Raw genomic sequence first — 25,215 nt, 5'->3', positions numbered from 1 at the left:
TGGACCTTTGAGACAAGGTTTATATTTTGTTACAGAAGTGGAAATAAAGCCCAACTTCAACACTCAGACTTAATGTTCCCTAAAGAAGAAAATTAGGGCTTTGTAACAGAGTGATATTTAAAACAAGGAATTCAATATTAGACCCTTGGAAATAAAATTAGGGTTGGATAAATGGATAAAATTGAAATTTTTATTTTAATTAATAAATATGCGTTGAATATGTAGATTTACAACTGATGTGGATACTAACCTTGATGAAATTTTAAAGTGATAATTTTTATCAATTGAAGATATTTGGAGCATCTCTCAAGGTATACATGGTCTTGTATGATTATTTGTTTCCAATTAAAGATATCGTACTTGGAGCAGCTCTCACATATACATAGCCTTGTCCCAGATTAGACCACATAATCTATAGAGACTAAACCTCCCCACCTAACCATTGTTGGACCACATCGTCAAGACTATACTCCGAAAAAATATTTATTCAGAGTGCTAGTACAATTTCCCCACAAATTACAACTCGGTCTACATCACCAGGCCCCAAAACATAAGCAAGCAGAGAAACCCACCAAGGAATGTCCCGCACACCACCCTCGTCACTATCCACGCCCCCCACCCGAGACTCTCTAGCTTGGCCACTGCATACCAAAAATTCCAGTGCTTTGGCTAAATATGAAGTAAATCATAGAGAGCGACAAGACGGTTGTCTTCTTTCACTTGATGATGCACCTCTTCTTCCACATAACATCTTTTGCATAGCAGCTGGGCTATAATAATGCTCTTGCAACACAGATGTAACGTGCAATAGGTACGCAATCATGTTTATATACACAAGGACACAGAAGAAGAAGGTAAGTATTGGAATTGAATTGAAAAGAAACTCTCTTGAATTCACATATTTATCGAATCCCATGCTGCACATAACCAAGATGAAGGCCAATATGCAGATCATGGTATGGGCCGAGACAATTGTAAAAAACCATAGGAGAGTTGTTGCCAGGCGCTTCCAAAACCTGGTAACAGCTGTCAAAGTGTTCGCAAAGGAATCTTTGTTGGTCATGTGGATGAGGTCGTCGTGTACATCACCGCCACAGTGGAAAACATCCAAAATTCATAAACTTCGTTCGCCATATAGAGTCATTGTGAGCCCCTCGATTGCAAGTTTACTGACTCGACTGGTTTAGTGATCTATAGAAGAAGTTGTGATTGGATTTATAAAGCACAAGAGGGTTGGGCATTAGGCATAGCACCAAAGTTTCAAAAGCCAGAGGGAGAAGCAGAGTGAAAGCGAGAGTGCGCACTAGGTCATGGCAGGAGCATAAGAGAAGGGTATCAAAGGCCTCTTCCTCAACGCCAAGTAACTGGAGCTCCTCTTCCCCTCTCTCCATGGCTTTTTCTTTGACAACAAATATCTACTGGAAACCCTAAACCCTCAAAAAATTGTTGCCCTACCTACTGCTAATTTGCTAAATCAACTTCCCTAGTGACCTAATGGATTATTTTATGGATGATTAAATGATCTAGCAATGGGTTAGGCTTGGTCAACCTTTCTTCTATGTGGATGGGATGACTATACGTCTTCAGTGTTTCACATTTTTAACTTGTTGCAAGAGAGCTTAACGTAGAATCATTTATTTTTTATGGAAATTTCACTTTTCATTGACCATTGTTTGTCTGCACTTATTTGTCTGTGTTAGGGTGTCACTTTTTAATGTCGTATATGGGTTTAGTCTAAAATAGTTTGTGAAATCTCAAATCTACATAACACCTATCTTTTATTATTTCAGTTTTTGAACTTTCCGAGTGGTTTGCATAATTCCAAAAATTTTGACATGAAAAGGTGTTTAGTTTATTTATCTATTTATCTTGATCTCTTGATTGTAGATCTAGGAAATATTTTAGAATCTGATAGAACAACAAATACTTCACTTCTTTGTTGTTTATTGGATTATATATGATATTCATGGAATTGCAATTAGAAAAAATTATAGATAATTTAAATAATTAAGAGGCGCTTATTTTGGAATAGGATTTTTGAAAATTTTAATTTAGATAATTTAAATAATTAAGACAGGTTTATTTTGGAATAAGACTTTTGAAAATTTTAATTTAGTTTAATTTAATTATTAATAATTATTAATTGAATTTGAGTTTCACTACATATGAATGAGAAAAAATTAATAATAAAAAAATTAAGGTCTACCTTCTTTGTTGCTTTTTAATTTAATTAAAAATTTGTCTTATTCAAGTGTGTCAACTTTTATTTCCATTTGGTTTTAATATACCTTTGGATAGTAAAATAATAATAAGAGTCAAGTCCAAAGGTATATTAAAACCAAATGGAAATCAAATTTAAAACACTTAGAACATAACAATTTTTTAATTTATTTTTAATTAAATTAAAAAACAAGAAGGAAGGTAAACACACACACACACATATAGTTTGGAATGAAAGCACGGAAACCATGAGTACTTTAGTACTCCTCGTATTTCATGTCCCTGGATAGTAAATCATCAATATTAATTATGGGAAAACCCGTGATTAGCAACAAGTAACAACAACAACAAAGAACTTCAAATTTGATTCTATATAGTTGAACTAACCAGTGAGACTATTTATATATATATGTTTAACTCATATATTATATCTTTTTTATAATTAATAATAATAATAATAATAATAATAATAATTTAAAATAAATTTATGATTTAGATAAAATTTTAATATAAATTTTATCAAATAAATATTTCCATATTTAATATGGATTAATATCTATCAACATTTATCAATCATTTAATTTATATAACTATTTTAATTTTGATCCATTATAATTTAATCAAAACTATTTTATCTTTTTAACTACTCTTTAAAATTCTTTTATAATTATAAATAATATATTTATGTTTATAATTTATATTTATTTCCCATACATTTTATTATTTCCTTAAAAAAATAACCTCTATATAATTCATAGTTTTTATTTTTGTTTCTTATTATTTATAAAAAGTACACTTCTCCGTTAACCAATACAAACCACAAACCAAAACTTCTAGTCTTTGTCTTATGCTCATGTATTTTATGATTGGAAAACCAAATAAGTGATAATGGGGTATAAGTTTTGTCCATATTATTAAATTGTCAAAAATAATGCAGTAAAATAAGTTTATAAATTTTTTTTATTAGGAGGAAAACTATTAATAAGGTTATATTTATATCTAGTTTAATTGGTAAATTTATTATTCAATGGAAATAAAACAAAAGAACTTAAATATGAACCTATTAAGTTAAGGAAAATCTATTGAATTGTTTTTGAATTCTTTGTTTCTTCCTCAAAGTCTTCAAAGTACATGTTTGCATTTTTTGAGCCAGCAAAGACACCTTGTTGTTCGCTCTTTTAATTATAGTTGGAGGGCATCAATGCAAAGTAGAATCTTTAGTTGAGCTTCACTTGTCTTCACCAACACCTTTCTCATAAATGTCTTTACTTGCTAGTAAAGATCAATTATTTGGAGATATTTGTTCTACCGACCTTGATTAGTACTAGTATCAAGCACCCATTGTCCAATGTTTTGCTCGATCTCCTCATCCTTAAAGAATTATTTGCCCAGTTTGGATTTTGTTTCGATGATATTTCTTTCATCCTTGCAAGTCTATTCCCAGTAGATTTCTATTGAATTATTTGCATTCAATTGCGTCGAAATTCATGAATGACTTGATGCACATGTCAACCACAGTTACCCTTACCATTTCTAATACAAGGCATGGTTGGAAGAAAACACATAGCAAGAATCAAGAGGTAGTGCAACCAAAGGGGAATAAGCACCAAGGATTGACGAAGAAACTAGACTTTCATAGATATAGGTGCAAGGTGAACACAAGAATCCAATAAAGACAATTGACCTCTAAATCACCAGGATGGAAGACACTAGGATGACAAGTAAATGCTCTTAAGTGTAAGGGGATATATAAGTACAAGAAATAGGCCATCTTTTCATAGAAATGGATGGAAAGTAAATGTGAGGAGTTGACCAAGACTATCGACCCATTGAAGGAATAGGAAGGAAGAGACTAAGAAGGTAGGATGATTGTCTTAGACTAGAGAAAAAGAGACCAAGAAGAAAGCCAAAACAAGAAAATATACCAGAGTGGGCTGATGATTTTTGTTTACCCATAATACCAAGGGAAGTGGAGGGTGAGTCAAGGGATCATGCTCCTTTATGCAAGTGAACCTACCAACCATGTTGAGCACCATTATGGATGAGTGAGGAAATGAGGGAAGCTTATAATCATAAGACAATTTGGGAGGAAATGGTGATCACAAAGGCATTAAACCATGTATATCTTTTGTTAAAACCTACGTGTACTCCATGTAGATTATAGTGTAATTAAATTCCACCTACCCAAGCTTCAATGTGTGTGTAGAGGGCCAATATAGCTACCATTTTCGCTACACACTGTAAATATAGATTTCCTTATGTGAATTTTTGGGACGTATGTAAAACTGATTAAAAACCAATATACAATCGATGGAAGGAAAGGACATGAATCCAAAATTCTGATAAGAAGGTTATAGAGATTGTTGGCACTATTGGTGGAGTGTTATGAGCAACCCACACCCACCTCATTTATTTCTATTACATATCACCCTTATTACATGGTGTTGCTTGCACAAACAAGCATTGAAGTTTCGTGATGACCATTATGGGTGTAGGACGATTCTTGTTTATATTCACTCCTCATGGACCGAGATAGTGAGAATCTGTCTCAAGAGGAAAAAGTTAGAAGGGTCAATGGTGGTAATGGAAGACGACAAAATAGACAAGAGACAATAGAGAAGGGAGCACATGGATGTGAATAGAAGATGTAGACAAGATCATATAGTGGAAAACAAAAAGGAAAAGTGTGTGGGAGAGGAGAAAGACCTAGAAGCAGCAAAGAAGATTGATTTGAACTATCTTTGAGCTAGTTCTCAATGATTTGGGGTGTCATTCTCTATCTTGTGACGAAGAAGGCCCTAGACAATGTGTGTGAGCCTAAATGTCTAGCGGGAGGATGAATGGAGAATTGTACCACTTAGTGCTTGTTGAACAAGATGATAAAATAGTAAGTTCTTGTTAAGAAAGATAGTAAACCACTTAGTTCTTGCTAAATAAGATAATAAAACCGCTCAATTCCTTGCCATATGGTTGATAAACCACTTGATAGGATAATATGAGCCACTTTGGTGTTTGATATAAGAGTTTAACCGCCTAGATAGTGGAATATAGGCCCCTACAATGTATTCTATGAAAATACGACTAATAAACCACCTAGATAGTTGATTTAGTCTTTTAGAACTGAGCAATACTCTAGTTGGGCCTTGGGTGAATCCCTATGATTGAAATTAAAGAGAATAAGAGAGTCACTATGGTGCTTACTTCCAGAGAGTAGTTGATAAACCACCTGGACAATGGAATCCATCCCTTGAGTGTTTGACTAAGCCTTCACGTGAAATTTCCATTGAGCAAGAATCTCCTTAAACTCTAGATATGGCTTTGGGGTGGTCATCTACAAGAGAGATTGCAATGTAGCTGGACTATTGTTGGGTGGAGAGTTGAAGTCCCTCCTTCAATCACTAGTCATTTCAATATATTCATATAGTTATAATGTTGTACATATTTGGATTGTAAGTTGTGAGAGCCTTGTTCTATGAATGAATGCTACAATGATTATGCATATTTATGTATGGGTGCTTGAAAGTTGTTATTACATTCATTGCTAGTTATCTTGAATATTGTGGATTCACTAACTAGTAGCACCAAGGAGCTACTACCTTGTTCATTATTTATAAGTTATTGGTATGCTTGGGGTTGAGTGTCAACATGGTTGTACTTTTAGGTTCAAATCTTGTGAAAGTCGTGTAAGATACAGATTTCTTCAAGTTACTTTTTCCTATTGCTTGGATTGTAATTCCACTTTTCTACTCTAAATTCACCATAACAGGAATTTCATGTTAAACTCCATAAGAGTTATGTGAATAATTGTTTCACCTGTTAGAGGCCAATGATCATGCATGTGTCATCTCCTACAGGAAATTTGGCATTTGGACTGTTACCCCCATGCCTTAAGAAATCCCTGAAATTTCCAAAAATTCTTTATTTCTATTGCATTATAGTAGCCCATAAAATTAGAGTCTAGAGCTAACCTGGAGTGCTCACTTGCACATCAACCCAAATATCATAGAGGGTTGAATATCCCACCTTAGTCATTTTTTTATTTGGTGTTCCAAGAATTTAGGTGGAGAAAGAGCAATTCCTTTGCATATGGGCCAGATTCCATCTCGGTTGGATCTTTTGATCAAGTGTATTTTCATATCTAGTGATTCTAGGTGGGCCTAACATGGGGTGGTTCTTTTGTATGAGGATCTAATCTCATTTGGACCAAACTTCTCTATCTAGAGGTTGTCGCATCTAGGATCTTGGGGATCCATAGGTGAATGGGGTTATTGATATACAAGACTAATCGAATGCATATGAGGTTGGATTACATTATAGAAAATCTGGAGATCTGAGGATCTAGGGACTCAGGTGTGGCAAGGGCACACACCTCTTCGAAGACCGAGATACACCATAGCTTAAATAGCATGTGGTGGATCAAATTTCATTCAAGTTTTGTGTTACATTCCAACAAGTATTTGATCTATGGATTCGAAGGTCTTCGAGTGATGAAGATTGAAATAACGTTGGAATGCCAAAATGGGCACAAGCCAAACATAGTGGTGAAGTGTCACAAAACATAGTAGAGAAGGATTTGGTGGTCCTTACACCCTATGTTGATGTGGCATTTTCATCTGGCCCTAAAAGGGGCCATGTGGTTGAACACTAATGACATGGACACAAGCCATGCAGGTGTGGAAGTGCCACGTGGTTGCCACATCGAAACTCAATGTAGATGTTTTTAACTGAGCATTCATGTGAAATTTCCCTTGATCGTGAATATCCTCAAAATTTTGGATCTGGCTCAGGGGTGGTCAGCTACAAGAGAGATTGCAGTATAGATGGCCTATGGTTGGGTGGAGAGTTGAAGTCCCTCCTTCAATTTCCAACCATTTCAATATATTTAGATAATTATAAAATCGTACACATTTGGATTTCAGGTTGTGAAAGCCTAGTTCTATGAATGAATGTTACAATAATTATGCATATTTATGTATGGGTGCTTGAAAGTTTTTATTACATTCACTACTAGCTATCTTGAATATTGTGGATTCACTAACTAGTAGCACCATGGGGTTTCTACCTTGTTCATGATTTATAAGTTATTTGTATGCTTGGGGCTGAGTGTCCACATGGCTATATTTTTAGGCTCCAATCTTGTGAAAGTCATGTAAACTATAGATTTCTTCAAGTTACTTGTTACTATTTCTTGGATTGTAATTCCACTTGTTTACTCAAAATTCACCATAATAGGAATTTCTTGATAAAATCCATAAGAGTTATGTGAAGATTTGTTTCACTTGTTAGAGGCCAATGATAAGGCATGTATTGTCTCCTATAGGAAATTTGGCATTTGGACTATTACTCACATGCCTTAAGAAATCCCTAAAATTTCCATAAATTCCTTGTTTTTATTGTGCTAGAGTAATCCATAAATTTGGGATCTAGAGTTAGTTCAAAGTGCTCACTTGCACATCAGCCTAAATATAACCTAGTGTTTAATATCCCATCTTAGTCATTTTTGTATCCAGTGATCTCGGCATTCAGGTGGACAAAATGTAGGTTGTTTCTGTATGGGCCATATTTCATCTCATTTGGATATTTTGATCGAGTTTATTTTCATATCAAGTGATTCTAAGTGGGCATGACATGGGGTGGTTCTTTTGTATGAGGATTGAATCTCATCTAGACCAAATTTTCCCATCTAGATGTTTTCTCATCTGGGATTTGGGGGATCCAGAGGTGAATGAGGTTATGGATATACATGACTACTTGAATACATCTAATATTGGATTACATTGTAGCAAAGTTGGAGATCTGAGGATCTAGGGATTCAGGTGTGGCAAGGGCACACACCTTTTCAGATACCCAGATACATTATAACCCAATCTGGGGATTCGAGGGTATTGGAGTGATGAATATTGAAACAACATTGGAATGCCAGAATGGGAAAAGCCAAACGTAGCGGTGAAGTGTCACAAAACATAATAGAGAAGGAATCGGTGGTCCTTACACCCTACCCTATGTTGATGTGACATTGCCACGTGGCCCTAAAAGATTCCACGTTGCTACACATTGAAGACATGGACATGATCCATGTTATAGTGGCAGTGCCACGTGGTTTCCACATGGCAGCTTAATGTGGATGTGGCCTAATATGATTGGCTAAACTTCAGAAGAGAATAACTTTAAATATGGGAGTCAAATTAACATGAAATTTATATTTTTGGAAAGCTCTTGATAAGATAAATGCATTGGTGGCATTTGTTTTGAAGTCTCAGGGCCTTGAAAAATGAGGACTTTTGTAACTCCATCTCCATAATAGACCTTGGGGGTCGGGTTATATTAATAAGTAACACTTCCCATAGCCCAAGTTGGGACAAGGGGATGGGAGGGAGTGTTACATAGTGATATCAGAGAAAAAGTTCAATGTTGGACCTTTGGGACAAGGTTTATATTTTGTTACAGAAGTGGAAATACAACCTATGTTCAACACTCAAACTGAATGTGCCCTAAAGAAGAAAAGTAGGGCTATGTAAGAGAGTGATAATTAAAACAAGGAATTCAATATTAGACCTTTGGAAATAAAATTGGGGTTGGAGAAATGGATAAATATAAATTTCTATTTTAATTACTAAATGTGTGTTGAATATGTAGATTTACAACTGATGTGGATACTAACCTTGATGAAATGTTAATGTGATAACTTTCTTTTTCAATCGACATACTTACATGGGATTTGATTTTGTGACCAAATTCAAAGTTGCAAGCTTAAGTGCAGATATTCTAGGTTATGAGTGAGTATGTTTATTTAACTATGCTTGATTTAGCTAACAATTGTGTGGGTGTAAAAACACATAAGAAGACACAAAGTTAAAGCCAAGAAATAAAGGAATTAACAAAAGAATGGTACAATACAACACAAATAGATCTCAACATAATTAGGAAGAGGAATGAGTTGGTGTTGTCATTGTGATAAAAACCATCCAAAATTTTTCCTTTGCTTCAATTTTGGAACCTCCTTGTGATCGATTGATCTTATGATCTGTCATTTCATGTTGATCATAATTTATTCATGATTGGTTGATATTTTAAGCCTTCTTCCGAGATTTTAATTGTCAAATCCACTTGCTTACACATGCTTAGCTTTTCATGCATTTGCAAGTGCACTTAGTTCTTGCAAGCTTAGTAGTTAATGTTTCCCTCTGTAGATAAGCTAGTGTGCAATCCTTGAGAACAATGCTTGTGCAGGCTTTGGAAATAGAGTATGTGCAGGTACTAGTAATAATGATTATGCAGTCCTTGGTAATAGGCATTGAGAAACTCCTCGACCCTGCACAACCGCTACTGACAATTCTTGTGCAGTTGATAGGGATAGTGCGCCACGTAATCCATGCCAACAATTAGTGCACAACATTATTTGACAGTCTCTCTCACTCTTAATGGTTTCTTGTATTAGCATTCCAGTCAATTTTCTCAATTGTCACTTTTGCGCACCTTTTGCTTTCACAAATATCACTTTCACTTTCGTGATTGTCATTTTTTTTCTTTCACTTTAACAAATGTCACTTTTTCTTTCTCTTCACTTTAACATGTGTCACTTTCACTTTCTTTGGCTTTTGCAAGTGTCATTTTAACTTTTTCTTATTGTCGCAAGTGTCCTTTTTAACTTCTTTCACTCTTACACGTGTTGCATCTTAGCACACCACTAGAGGTATATCTAGTGCACTTTTCTACATTAGTTGATCATGTATATCCTAAGAATATGTGCTAGAAACATTCTCATAGCTTAGCACACTTTCTGGTTGCAATTGACACTTTTGTCGTAACTTGTATTCCAAGTGTTGCAAAGCTACATTTGAATTGTCGCACTTAGAAACAAGTGTCGCTTTGATGTCATTTCAAAGTATGCATGTTAATCACGAGTCCTATGCATTCCCTAGGTTTTTTTTATGGCATTCATGTGTGAGATACTATTTTGGATCATGTTTGTATGTTGTGTTCTCACTTGTTCCGCTAGTCCAACACTTAGCCAATTTTGGAGTTCATCCCTGTCCTCACATCTTGTGCAAACTCATGAGAATATTTAATATTCCAGATAAGTGATGAGTACTCTACACACTCCTAAGTCTCAATGATGAAATCCTTACCTCTCGAACCTGTGCACTCTACTCATCTTAAGGACAACCTCCTCTACCTGCACATTAAGCAACCTTGGAGTCTAAATCATCCATCCGGTGGCTTATCCATGCCAATTGCGTAGTTCATGGTATCTCATGCCCTAGATTGTTCATTTTATAGTTTTAGTGGATATTGGAGCCTCCTTGTGTCACTTTCATGCCCAACTGTGTAATCCTATAAGCCTCCTCTTTAGTGTATGCACAACTACAGTATTCTAATCGGCCTCCCTCTAAAATTTGATGATGTAATCTAAATTATTTTATCATTTCCACTATTATTTTATAATTTCCTTAGGAAGCCAATTTTAGACCTCAAAATTCCCCTAATGGGGTCCCTATATTCCTCAACTATGCAATTCTCAACTTCTTTCTTTCAAAACCCTTGCCCATTACCTCACCACAATCAACATCTTCCATGAGCAAGCAAAGGTAGAATGGGTGGTTTTCAGACTGATGTTGGCTTGTCATGAGTGGAATTTCTTTGCATGTGTTATCATTTCAACATGGCAAGTTTATCCTCAAGGGAATTCATCAAGGAGATGCTACAAGAGAGCACTTGTGAAGAACGAGTAGAAGAAAGAACCATCATGAAGGACATGAAGGAATCTTGGACCATGACAAAGACATGGAAACTCATGCTTACTTGGAAGGTTCATGAAGATACAAATATGGTAGCAAGGAGAAGAGCCTGGCATTGATGAAATGAAGTTTTGTATCACCGTCATTAAGGCATGGCTTCACAAAGTGCCATTTCAAAGACATATGACTCAATGTACTTTTCCTGTGTCATTTTTGGAATGTAATTATTGTATTTCAAATATGAGGAAATGTAAAATGTGTGGAAGCCCAAGGGTCCTACTTGAAATGTGAAAAGTCACTAGAATGTTCTAAAGGTATGTAGAAGCTCAAAGGTCACATGGGAATTAGAAAAGTCACATGGGAGCTCAAGAGTCATGAGAGAAAGTCAAGAGTCACATGGGAAGTGAAGAGTCACCTCATTTGTTATAAACACACCATCATAGCTCAAGATAGAGGAATTTTGACTTTTCACCTTGGGTTCTATATCTTGGTATAGGAGAGAAGATATTTCTTTGGAGGAGCAAGTGGTGACTTACTGTTCCACTATTAGGGCTAGTGTGGTAACATTGTAATTGTTTATCTTGGGTTTTTCCCTTAATATATGAAGCTATCAGAGTCGACGCACTTTCTTGCATAGGTCGTGAATGATCGTGAGACTATTATTTCATTATTTGCAATGTATGTTTATGTTAACACATACTAATGAAAATGAAATATTTGGTTGGCTTTGGTATGCATCTTATTGAGTGTCCATTGTTACTTGATTTTTATCATCATTGTTATCTTGTGAACTAATTTGCAGGTTAATTAACAATTATTTCATGCTCTTGTGTGTTTTTTTTAGGAGAGTACTATTTATTTTCTTCTAGAAGCCCACTCTTTCTTTTCCCTTACGTGAAAGTAACACATATTCATTGCAATTGTATGCCTCACAGTGTCAACTTACTTTCTTGTTTCAAAGATTGTTTGTATAATATTTTATGTTGATAATTGCAGCCAAGGAAAATTCCTAAGAATAATGGAAACCAGCCTTATTTCTCGGTTGGGGCTCCTACTCCAAGTGGTGTGAGGTCTAGTTCAGACTTCATACTAGGGATACCCCCTTGGTTGACATATTTCCAACACCATCACAGTTGATGCTAGGAGGAGGGCCAGATGACAAGATGTGCCTGTTGAGTCTATTTTGATTCTCTTATCTTGAATGGCTTATTCCCAAATCATACTCCAAGGATTTTTTTCTAATGGATCAAATATTAGAATTTCAATCCCCGTGAAATTTTTTTACAACTTGTCTCAATTAAAGTTTGATGGTGAGGGTGAAATATCCACAACCGGGTATACATTTCATTTTCTCAAACTTTGTGAATCTCATGAAACCAATTGTGAAGGTGTTGTTTGTAAATTGTTCACCCTCACACTTGAAGGTTGAGTTAAACTATGGTGTCATACCTTACCAGTTGCTTCAATTCATTCATTTGAATAACTTTTCAAGGAGCTTCACCAAGCCTTTGAAAATTATGATTATCGAAATGTGTATAAGGGCATTAATCATCTTAGAATGAAACCTAATGAATCAATAGAACATTTTTTCGATAGATTTCTTCACTTATATTATGAATTTCATAAAGAAGATGTGGATTGGGATTTCTTCTATGAAAAGTTTCAATATTTAGTTTTAATTTATTTAGAAACACCTGATTATTAGTATTTTAGGAGTCTCCCAACTTATCTTAGTCCCAGGACACTTAAAATTTCAAAGGAGGAACCTACACTCCCTTTTGTTTCCTCTCATCCTTTGTTTTCATTACTAAATAAAGTGGTCTCGTGTGCTAATGTTGGAGTTGGGAAATCTAAAGATTGAATTGATGATCCATTTACCCACCTACATTTTATCTTCATGGTCAACATTTTATAGGGGAAAACTTGGAATGTTCTAATCCATCAAGAAACCTAAGGTGAAGACTAATGCTTTTATTCCTCAGGATGACATTGATATGCATAATTTAAATCTTGAATCCAATCTGATTGAAAGTGTTTCTTATTTGAGGGATACATCCCATCCTCCATCATCTAAATTTCATGGCCCTTTGTACCTTGATTCACTTAATTAATCTGCTTCACCATCTAGTTCTTCAAATACTCTTGATTTTCAATCTACTGGTCCAAATGGTGATCAGGTGCACAGTGGTCACATTCCACAAATAGGGAGCAAGAGTGTGTAGATTATTTTAATATATCTCTTCTCTTTCAAAATCCTCCATTTCAAGATGATGTTTCTTCATTTTTGGCTGATTTATAATTGTGTGATCTCAACAATTGGCCAAACAAAATCAAGATGTTAATCAATCTAAAGCCTTGGGAAACCATCATCCTTATAACAATGATCTATCTAATGTACATGGTGATGGATGCCTAGGTACAACGACTGATTTATTGATTTCTCAAGAAGGCTCTAATTTGGAAGATTTAAATCTAGAATCCGTTATACTCAAAGAATATTATTTTGTGGACACCTCTTCTTCGACTCACTGTCCCTTGTGTCCTACTGCTTGTAATGAAATTATGCCATGATCTTTGAATTCACAATCTGATGAGTTGAATTTTGAATTGAAACAAGATAGTGAGGTCATCCATGATGAAAAGGAAAAGGCAATCAAATCATCAATCATCCATCCCATGCTTTGCAAATTCCAATCTTGCATCAATATAATTCTTTGGTTCAGGTTGCTCATGAAATTCCTCTGATCTATACATCCTTAGATGTGCAATCAAAATAATCTTATGTCCTAAGTAATCTGTTTTTTTAGGTTCTAAAATATATCAAACTAAAAATTTAGACGGATGTCATCTGGATAATGGTGATATTGTTATAATTGATAGTAGTTATCCATATGCAGTTCATGACCTGGCCAACCTCGCACAATGTAATTACTCAACATTTAAAAGTTTTGAGGCTTCTTATGGAATCAAGGAACTTAAAATTTCATTCATGGTTATGCCAAGTCCTTGCCATCTTAATGAGGTCCCTGCACTAAGTCAAATTTAGATTTTCTCATAGAATTCTTTCCTCTATATTATTTCACTAAATGAAAACTCGTTCTTGAAGTATTTTTGGTATTTCCAAGACATTTTTCCTAACTTTCAAGATTTGGTTTCTGATCGGATAGGTAATTTTTCTTCAGTTAATTCATATTCATATAAATCTCCAGCATAAAACCCAATATTGGAATGTATACCTTTCATGGATGCACAAATCTATCATGACAAACATGTTAATTATTATGAAAAATATTATCATCGATCAAAATAGTCACATCTGTCAAATGCTTGTCAAAATAATCAGCTCATGGTCTTTCTTGTGAACATTATGATGATAATCATTTTCATTATGGCACAAGCTATCCTATTGAGTGTTGATGAATGCTTAAGTTATTTAATGATTCAAACCCCTTTGTTGGCATTATGATACAAGTGTTGCCCTTGATGGCAACTCACTCAGAGGTTGATACAGGTGATGACAACTTAATCAGAGGACAGATCTTAGTACAGAAGGTAAAGAAAGAGATATACGCTGGTTCATTGTGACAAATCAGCGTATACACGCGAGTTGGACGTGCCGAAGACGCGTATGCATATACACGCACTTTCACGCAAGGAGAAGTGCGTACAGGTGGGAAAACTTATGTCTTGGTCCATGGTAGTTAGTCCTCGGTATTTGAACCTATGGTTTTGGACCATGATATCTCGACAAGTGTGTTGAACCCAAGTATTGGGCTCTTGGTATTGATTTATTATGGTTTTGGACCGTGGTATTGAGCAAGGCCTAAGACTATAAAAGGAGGAGAAGATCATTAGGCAATGTAGAGGAGCAAGGAATGGATGTCTGATGAAGTGAGAAGATCTAGTATTGCTGGTTATCTGTTTGTGACGCTTGGCTAAGGTTGGATCTGACAGCGAAGGTATAAGTAATTATATTTAGATCTGTATGCGGGTTGTCTCTGGTGAAAGCGTGTACACACGCGGTTTTGATATAGTCAAGTAGCGTATGCATTATGAGATTTGGTGTTTCAGGTTGATGTTGATTCTAGTGGTTGTTGCAGAGTTATGGGCTCTGGTTTGGGTTCTGTGTTTTTGGTGACAGGGTTTCAGTGATTCAGAATTGGGTGATTTAGAGATTTATGATGCAAGTATAAGTTGATGATTGTATTGCAGCAGTGATTGTTTTGTACTCATGGATCCAGTCTAAAAATTAATGAAACGTGGTCCCTGAAGAAAAGAAGGTTGTAGCCTTCTGTAGGTCAGCACCTACGTACTAGTATATTAGCTAGTACAAGAGCTAAGAGGGTTGTAGCCCTCTGCAGGTTGAAGCCTGTGTGGTGGTAAAGGACTGCACCAGTACATTGTAAAAGAAGTTTCTTATTAAAGGAAGAAAGAGACGAATTGCAGCAGGTGGTTTTCACCCACATTGGGTTTCCACCTTATATCTTGTGTTCACGTGTGCTTCTTATGTGTGATGATCTGTTCTGTTTTACTGCACCTAATTACTGTTATTATGGTTAATAATGTTCTGATGAAATTACTGAAGATAAGCTAACTGATTCATAAGATTACTGCATATACGCTAGTTACATTTAACACAGTCGTGTATATACGCTGATATACTGAACTGAAGCCGCGTATATGAATCTGAGTATGAAATTGAAAAGTATCTGAGTTGATAATACTGATTCACCGCCCCCCTCTCTCAGTATTATTTCCAACATTTGGTATCAGAGCAGGTCCTTCAGAGGTAGCTTGATCGCTTGAAGGAAAAGATCCATCAGAATGTCTAATCCAGAAAGAGAGGCACGCATCAGGCCACCAATATTTGACGGGAACAATTTTACCCACTGGAAGATAAGAACCACTGCATATCTACAATCACTTGGAGCAGAAGTTTGGGGAATCGTAGAAGGAGGATACAAATTCCCATCAGCAACTCCTACAGATGCAGCAGAGAGAAAGCAATATGAGCTCAATGCCAAAGCTGTTACTGTCTTATTGGGAAGTTTGACACAATCAGAATTTATGAAGGTCATGCGTTTCAAATCAGCTAAGGAAATATGGGACAAAATCATTCTGAGCTATGAAGGAGATGATCAGGTAAAAAGAGAAAAGCTTCAAACTCTCAGAATCCGGTATGAAAATCTTAAGATGCATAGTAATGAAAGCATAGCTAATTATTTCCTGCATATGGATGAAATTGTAAATTGTATGAGGGATTTGGGTGAAGAATTTAAGGAAGTTGTCTTAGTTGAAAAGGTTTTGAGATCTCTGTCTGCTAAATTTGATTCCAAAGTGTCTGCCATAGAAGAAAAGGAGAATCTGCAGACAATCACCATGTCACAGCTTCACGGAATCTTAACTGCTTTTGAAATGCGAAAAGAGGGACCATCAGAAGCCGCATTCGAAGCGTTAGGATACATGTCAGAGGAAGAAGATGAGGTAAATTTTGTCAAGAATCTTGAACGGGGAACTGGACGATTCAAAGGTAAGCTACCTTTCAAATGTTTTTCATGTGGTAGAGTTGGTCACTATGCTGCTAGATGCCCTCATAACAAAGGAAAGATGTCTGAAGAAGGTAATAGAAGCTATTATACCTATGTTAAAAGTAATGACTCATTCAATGGTAGTGAAGACATTAGAAGTCTCATGTCATATGAAAAGAAGAATGCAGAAACTGAGGAAGTTACCAAATTAAACGAACAATTGGAGACAGTAACCAGGGTAAGGGAGAAATTGCAGGATATAGTAAATGATCAGAGCATAACAATTCAGAGACTTGAATCAGAGATCCTCTCTCTAAAAGAAGATCTTGGAAAATCAAGAGAGCAGAACAGAGAAGCTCTTGAAGATCAAGGACATGAAGTGATCAATTTAAAGCAACAAGTGGAAGAAGGAAGAAAAGCTGAAGAAGACCTAAGGAATCAGTATCTGGAAAAGGAAGAACAACATCAGGTTGAGGTAAATATCTTAAAAGGTAAATTAGAAGAAAAGGATAAATTGTTGCGATTTCAAGATAGTACTAAGATTTTGGATGACATTCTTGGTAGTCAAAGCTCCCCTATTATCAAAACTGGCCTTGGTTTTTATGAATCCGTTGAAGGTGAATCTAGCTCACAAGGTGAGGCAAGAAACTCTAATGAGAAATCTGAAATGCTCAACAAGGAACAACCAAGGAAAGAAATTCCTAAAGGAAAATCCTTTACTCCTAACTATGGAAGTGATAGACGATTATTTCCTCCACTGAATAATGTTGAATGTTATGTATGTCATAATCTTGGACATGTTGCAGCCAGATGTAGAAGTAGAATGGTTCAAGACCATAACAAAAGATCATCGCATCCTAGGTATTTCAGAGGATATTGCTTTGCCTGCAATGCATATGGACACAAAGCAATAGATTGCAATAGAAGGAACATGAAATATGTAAGATGTTATACATGCAACAAACTTGGACATAAAGCAAGGGAATGCAGGAGCAAATTTCAAAATTCAAATCAAGAGGACCATACATCATCACAGTTCCAGGAATTGAAGAAGACAGAGACAGAAAGGTGTGACATAACTCAGTTAGCTGACATAACAGACACAGGGGAATCTGAAAGTGAAGAAATTCAGTATTCCATCTTGCATACGCTGATATAATGAAGATAAGTCGCGTATATACGTGAGTTACATGCTGCAGAGTCGCGTATATAGAGATCAGAAGAAAGGGCAGCAGAACAGACCCAGGAAATGGTTCGGTCATGGTTGGCTCAGGCTCAGGGGGAGCATATACTTCAAATAATGCATTGTTGGCATTATGGTTAGAATTTGTTGCTAAAGTCTATGAAGCTAAATGATACATCTTGTTGTTTGATCAAAGGAATGGTATTGCAGGCTTGGATGCTGATGCTTATGGTGCAGATCATATATGATGAATGATAGTCATGGTCTTGAATGAATTGTTGGTCTTAGAACTTGCATCTACTCAGGGGGAGCATGGATGGATTGATACAACTTGGCATATACAAAGGGGAGCTCAATCAGAAATTTCATCATGTACTCAGGGGGGAGTATGGATAGCAAAAGGTATACCAAGGAAGAGAATATCTTGGTCCGCCCTTTGCCCTTGATGTCAAAGGGGGAGAGTGACTTGGTGTGGTGGTTGCCATAAAGTCCAAAGGGGGAGATTGTTGGCATTATGATACAAGTGTTGTCCTTGATGGCAACTCACTCAGAGGTTGATACAGGTGATGGCAACTTCATCAGAGGACAGATCTTAGTACAGCAGGTCAAGAAAGAGATATACGCTGGTTCATTGTGACAAATCAGCGTATACACGCGGGTTGGACATGCCGAAGACGCATATGCGTATACACGCACTTTCACCCAAGGAGAAGCGCGTACAGGTGGGAAAACTTATGTCTTGGTCCATGGTAGTTAGTCCTCGGTATTTGAACCTATGGTTCTAGACCATGGTATCTCGACAAGTGTGTTGAACCCAAGTATTGGGCTCTTGGTATTGATTTATTATGGTTTTGGACCGTGGTATTGAGCAAGGCCTAAGACTATAAAAGGAGGAGAAGATCATTAGGCAATGTAGAGGAGCAAGGAATGGATGTCTGACGAAGTGAGAAGATCTAGTATTGCTGGTTATCTGTTTGTGACGCTTGGCTAAGGTTGGATCTGACAGCGAAGGTATAAGTAATTATCTTTAGATCTGTACGTGGGTTGTCTCTGGTGAAAGCGCGTACACACACGGTTTTGATATAGTCAAGTAGCGTATGCATTATGAGATTTGGTGTTTCAGGTTGCTGTTGATTCTAGTGGTTGTTGCAGAGTTCTGGGCTCTGGTTTGGGTTCTGTGTTTTTGATGACAGGGTTTCAGTGATTCAGAATTGGGTGATTTAGAGATTTATGATGCAAGTATAAGTTGATGATTGTATTGCAGCAGTGATTGTTTTGTACTCATGGATCCAGTCTGAAAATTAATGAAACGTGGTCCCTGAAGAAAAGAAGGTTGTAGCCTTCTGTAGGTCAGCACCTATGTACTAGTATATTAGCTAGTACAAGAGCTAAGAGGGTTGTATCCCTCTGCAGGTTGAAGCCTGCGTGCTGGTAAAGGACTGCACCAGTACATTGTAAAAGAAGTTTCTTATTAAAGGAAGAAAGAGACGAATTGCAGCAGGTGGTTTTCACCCACATTGGGTTTCCACCTTATATCTTGTGTTCATGTGTGCTTCTTATGTGTGATGATCTGTTCTGTTTTACTGCACCTGATTACTGTTATTATGGTTAATAATGTTCTGATGAAATTACTGAAGATAAGCTAACTGATTCATAAGATTACTGCATATACGCTAGTTGCATTTAACACAGTCATGTATATACGCTGATATACTGAACTGAAGCCGCGTATATGAATCTGAGTATGAAATTGAAAAGTATCTGAGTTGATAATACTGATTCACCCCCCCCCTCTCTCAGTATTATTTCCAACACCCTTATCTCGATAGATTAATTTCCCAAGATAATATTCATCCATTGTACCCTGATTTCCTTCCTGCTTTTCTATACTAGCATTCATTTTCAATTCTTTTAATTTTTGTGTTGTTGGTCTAGTGTGTAATTAGATACAAAGGGAACCAAACAAGAATCGAGAATCGTATGCTCTAATTGATCCATCTGATCATAACATTGGTTCTAACAACCAATGTTCAATTAATCATTTTTCTACTAGTAGATCTGATGATAGTTGTTCCATATCAATTGATTTGATTGAACCAATAGATATTCAAAGTTTATCATCTCAATGTTTGAATATTTATCAAGCATTTGAGGCACTTCAACATTTTCTAATGTTGGTGTTATGTACTCATGATCTTGAAAATGTTTATGAACATGTTCATATCAATTTTCCCTCACAAGATTCTTTATTTAATCCAATTAGGTTGCTGAAAAGTTCATCTTCTCAGGAATGTCAGGGTTTTCAAGAGGATTGTTTTGGGTACCATGATTGAATCTGTGATTGGCTCGAGACATCCTACTTATTTTTGTCACTAATAATAAGTTTTGATCTTTTTTGATGTTTGTTAATAATGAGAACACATATGAAGGTACATTCACAAGAAGATTTCAAGGTTTGTATCATTCTTAGGGAAAAGGTATTATTGCAAGAGTATTACCTGCACTACAACAAATTTCCTACAAACAATATTGTGCATACAAAACATATGCTATTGAAATCTTGATGGCACATTTCTGATAGACCATTGAAACATAGTTCTACATATACATTGACAGGTTTCTTTATTTACATTGTTAATCAATTATGCAACGACACGGTGATCGCCCATTGCATTAACATGCATCCTAATAGCTCTTTCGTTTTACTAGACATTTGCTATCTAATTTTGCAACAAGACAATTTTTTCTACCAAACCAAATTTACTAAGACATTGTACATAAAAAAAATCCAATGAACTAATTTTTTTGTTCCGGCTCTATGTTTTGTATTATGCTATGTGGCTTTTTGTTTGTTTTTTCCCCATTGTTGTTTTTTGCAGTGTTTTCTTCATTTATCCAATTTTCAAGTTCTATAACTACTCAAGCAATATAAGTTCGTTATGATGCAATTTTTGGTGACATTACTTTACAATAGCGTTTTTTTTACAAATTCATTATTTTTTTACTATTTGAACAACTATCCCATCCAAGATTTAAAAAAATATCTAAATAACTCGTTGTCATACAAAGCTCAAATGAGTTTCTGAACCGATAAGCTTTCTTTATTAATTAACCATTGTTTCTAGAAATTAATGATTATACTGATTATGTTATCGGAATCAAGAATTGATTCATTTATTCATGATTTGCAATAGCTCTTATGATAACATTCTTACGATGTCTAGTTCATCTTCGAGATGGTTAAGCATTTGTTGGTGTTATAGTATTTTATGTATTAGCATTAAAATATCTTTGCTAAGCATTAATATATCTTGGTTGAGCATTAAAATATCTTTGCTCCCTACATGTACGTCTTTCTCTGTGCCCCTGCCATTGTTTCTTTGAACCATTTCTTCGATATTAGTAACAAATGCAAAAAACAATAGACAAATTATAAAGAAATACCTTAAAACACTAAACAATTTTATAACAAATTGAAGACTAATAAATTTCTTTTACAAGAAATAGGCATATATATTATGTGTAAGAGGCAATAAGCCATGTAATTCACAAATTGACATTTAAGTTCTAAAACAACATTTAACTACTATCGATTTCAATGATATCCACTAACCAATAATCATTATCAAGGTGGATAGTACTAATTTGCCTAATCTTTCATCATAAAAGGCTATTGTAAAATTTGTTACATTAAATCATATATGATTTACTTACATTTCAATTTGACATAGTGCAATTGACATGATTATGTTTCATGATTAATCTGCCTTACATGCTTTGGAAATCAGTGTTGACCTACTATTTATTAAAATCGTAAATTTCATTCTATTTTCATTAACTAAAGGTCTTAAATTGCCAATAAATAAGGGTCTTTTCCGTAATTATTCAATGAACTAACACTTATCCAATAGATTTACTATGTAGACTTTCCTCGCTACCATCCAACTTTTACTTTACAAAAGTAATTTTCGAACCTAGATGTTAATTCGCCACTTGAACGTTATTTTTCCTTTATCACATTATGCAAATATTAAATGAGCTATGTTCACTGAAATAAGTAAATTAGATAGCAAGGCATGGGATTCCAACAATTGTGTCTCATTGATGTCTCATTATCACTTCCAACTATTTAGACATAATCTACATTAATCACGTAATAAAATATGTTATAAACACTAATGACATACAACACAAATAATGCTTATAATATATGATATCAAATTTGATAAATGAAAATTAATACTGCACATTAGCGTTGAACATTTTTGCAACCAAACTCAACACTTAAGCATCAATTCCTAGGAAAGAAAGCCTATAAAATCCTTTAATGTGAAATGCAAGTGTTCATAAAATCAAAGCTTGAAAGCTTCCTCTACACAATAGACTACCTTCGTACTTCCACACATCTACTTCATTTGAGAAACATAACCATAAATAAATCTTGTGTTCAATGATTCAATTTTCTTCGAGTTGTGCATAACCTTTACTGAATTAATTGTTGATATTTGACAATATAGAGATACACATTATTTATAATTAAAATATTGCAAAAGAAAATATAGAATATTTAATACTAAAATATTAGCAATAAAAAGCATTATTTATAATTAAAATATTAGCAATAATATTGTATCGGTCCACCACTTGTCTTGGTGTTATTGTGAATAACAAATATCGATTATTTAATACTAAAATATTACCAATAAAAGCCTTCAATGTGAATTTCAGAGATGCACAGATCCACACAATTAAAGCTTGTAAACTTTATCATTACAAATAACCATAAACAAATGTTTTTCTCAATGTTCTTGTTATGCAACCAGCTCACAAATAGATAGATCAACAACTTAAAATTTATCCTCTTCGAGGGGGAAACCTCCTTTACATTACATAAATGAACTATTCTTGGATGATTCAAATGACAAAACCTCCTTTCTATATATAGGAGTCTAAGAGGTCACAATATAATCAGAGCCTACATAACAATAATAATATAAGGGCACAATAATCACAATAGTGGGCTTCTATGGGGCATAATAATAAAAATATCGGGACTACATTGGCACAACAATAACAATAATGGGGCTACACTAAAAATAACAATAAGGGGCTACACTAGTATTATAGGGACCTAACATGCCCATCTCCTTCAAAAAAGTGTTGTCCTCAATGCTTCAGTAGTTATGTATGATTTTGTATGAAATGATCATTCTCCCACGTGGAACCTTTAGTGGGTAAGTTATTCCACTTGATGAGATACTCTTAAATTGATCGATTTCGTAGTTGTCGATTTCTTTCTTCCATGACTACTTCAGGTTGCAATATGATTTTTCATTCCTTGTCAAGTTTTGGAAATATTATTTTAACTGGGAACTTGTCATCTATAACCTTCTTTAAGCATGAAACATGGAAAACTGGGCGCACTCGGGAAGATGCAGGAAGCTCAATTTGTATGTCATAGTACCAATATTTTGCAACACCTTGTAAGGACCGTAGTACTTTGGTGATAATTTATTATCCTTCTTAGCTTTCTTGAGGGGAATTTGTTTGTATGGTTGTAATCGTAAAAATACCCAGTCACTTACATAAAAAATTCTTTCATTGTGATGCTTATATGCCTGTTATTTCATTCAATTCTCTGCCAAAGTGAGGTTATCCTTTAAGAGTTGGAGAACTTGTTGTTGATGCTTAATGTGATCTTCCACTGCTTAAAATTTAGAATTTTCTCTTAAGGATGATGTGATGGATGGTGGATGATATCCATAAAGTGTCATAAATGGGGTTAATTTTTGTCCAGTATAGAAGAAGTGTTATATCACCATTCAACCAGAGGTAACCACTTGACCCATTGTGTTTGTTTCTCAGATACAATGCAACAACAATATCCTTCCAAACATTTGTTCACTATCTCAGTTTTCCCATTAGATTTAGGATGATAAGATGAGCTATGAGCTAATTGAGTACTGAGAAAAGAAAATAATTTCGTCCAAAAATTTCTAGTGAAAATGGAATCTCTTTCGCTTACAATAATCTTTGGGTTTCCATGTAGCTTTTGAATTGTTTCCATATATGTAGTAGAAATTCTATTGGCTTTAAATGGATGAGATAATGCATAAAAGTGTGCATACCTGGTAATTCTATAAAATACTGCCATGATGAAACTCTTTCCTTTGGACATGGGTAAACCTATGATAAAATCCATTGAAACCTCCTCCCAATGTTGACTTGGAATGGATAAAGGTTTTAACAGACCCGGGATCTTAATTTTCTCAGCTTTATTTTGTTGAAAAACCAAACATTCCACCACAAACTTTTGAATATCGTATTTAAGTCCATCCCAAAAAAATTGCTTCTTGACCTTGAAGTAATTTTTTAAAAATCCCGAGTGCCCTCCTAAGGGAGAGGTTTGCAATTCCAAAAGAATCTTTTGTTTGAGTTGGGAATTCTTGCAAAGATATAAGTGATATTTGTACCATAATGAATCATTTTTCCAGCTAAATGTATCATATGTACTGGGATCTTGTTGCAACTTTTGAAAGAGTGTCCACACTTCTTCGTCATTCTTCCATTCATCCCTTGCTCTGGTTATCCAATCTAGTTTGATAATAGAAATGGCACAAAGCAATGCTTCCACATCCTCATACTTTCTTGAGAGTGCATCTGCAACAAAATTTTGCTTCCCTTTTTTGTAGATGATTTCAAAGTCATAACCCAACATCTTTGTGACCCATTTTCGTTGCTCTTCTGAAGATAATCTTTGTTCCAAAAAGTATTTAAGACTATCATTATCTATTTTTACCTTAAGTGTCTTCCCATTAGGTAAGGTTTCCATTGCTTTAGTGCATGTAGTATTTCAAACATTTCCTTCTCATAAATAGGTCTGTGTAAATACTTTCCTTTGATTGGACAACTTTCAAAAGTAATGGGTCTTCCTTCTTGCATTAAAACAACACCAATTCCATTTACTGAGGAATCACATTCCACAATAAAGGTTTTTTTGAATGTTGGCGTAGCTAAGACTGGTGCTTGGCACATTTCCTCTTTAATATGTTCAAAGGCCTTAGTTGCTTCTGGAGTCCAAGAAAATGCATCTTTCTTCAGTAATGTTATTAGAGGTGCTTCTATTCTCCCATAATTCTTAACAAACTTGTGATAATACCCTGTCAACCCAATAAATCCTCGAAGATGCTTTATGGTTATGGGGATTTTCCATTCCTTAATGGATTTAACTTTATTACAGTCTACCTTAATGCCCTCATGAGATGCATTATTGATTAGTGCCAGTATTACAGCAAGGATGTTACAACTCCTAGGCTACCAGCTTTACTTATTAGCCCAAGGTTCGTACAAACTTGGAGGTGAAAGTGCAATATGTACAGGTAAAAGTGATGGTTTTGCCTGTTATCACTGTTCAGCTGGAGAGAGACCACTGGGGTTCCAAGACAGACTTCTATAGAGTCAGAAGAAGCTTGATTCTTTGATGGAATAATGGAAACTATACTTTAAGAGAGCTACTCTACTGTAGTAATGAAAAAAAACAACATGC

At 35.2% G+C, this 25,215-nt stretch overlaps 1 pseudogene; it reads right to left on the bottom strand.

The window, feature by feature from the left end:
• Positions 1 to 516: 516 nt before the first annotated feature.
• LOC149219187 (uncharacterized) overlaps positions 517 to 25,215 on the bottom strand; it is a 101,736-nt pseudogene continuing 77,037 nt past the window's right edge.

This window comes from Pinus tabuliformis, chromosome Q, assembly GCF_031772625.1.
Source record: "Pinus tabuliformis cultivar Carrire ecotype Pingquan chromosome Q, CPIR1, whole genome shotgun sequence".
Taxonomy (NCBI): Eukaryota; Viridiplantae; Streptophyta; class Pinopsida; order Pinales; family Pinaceae; genus Pinus; species Pinus tabuliformis.
This window is presented reverse-complemented; position numbering and strand designations above follow the sequence as displayed.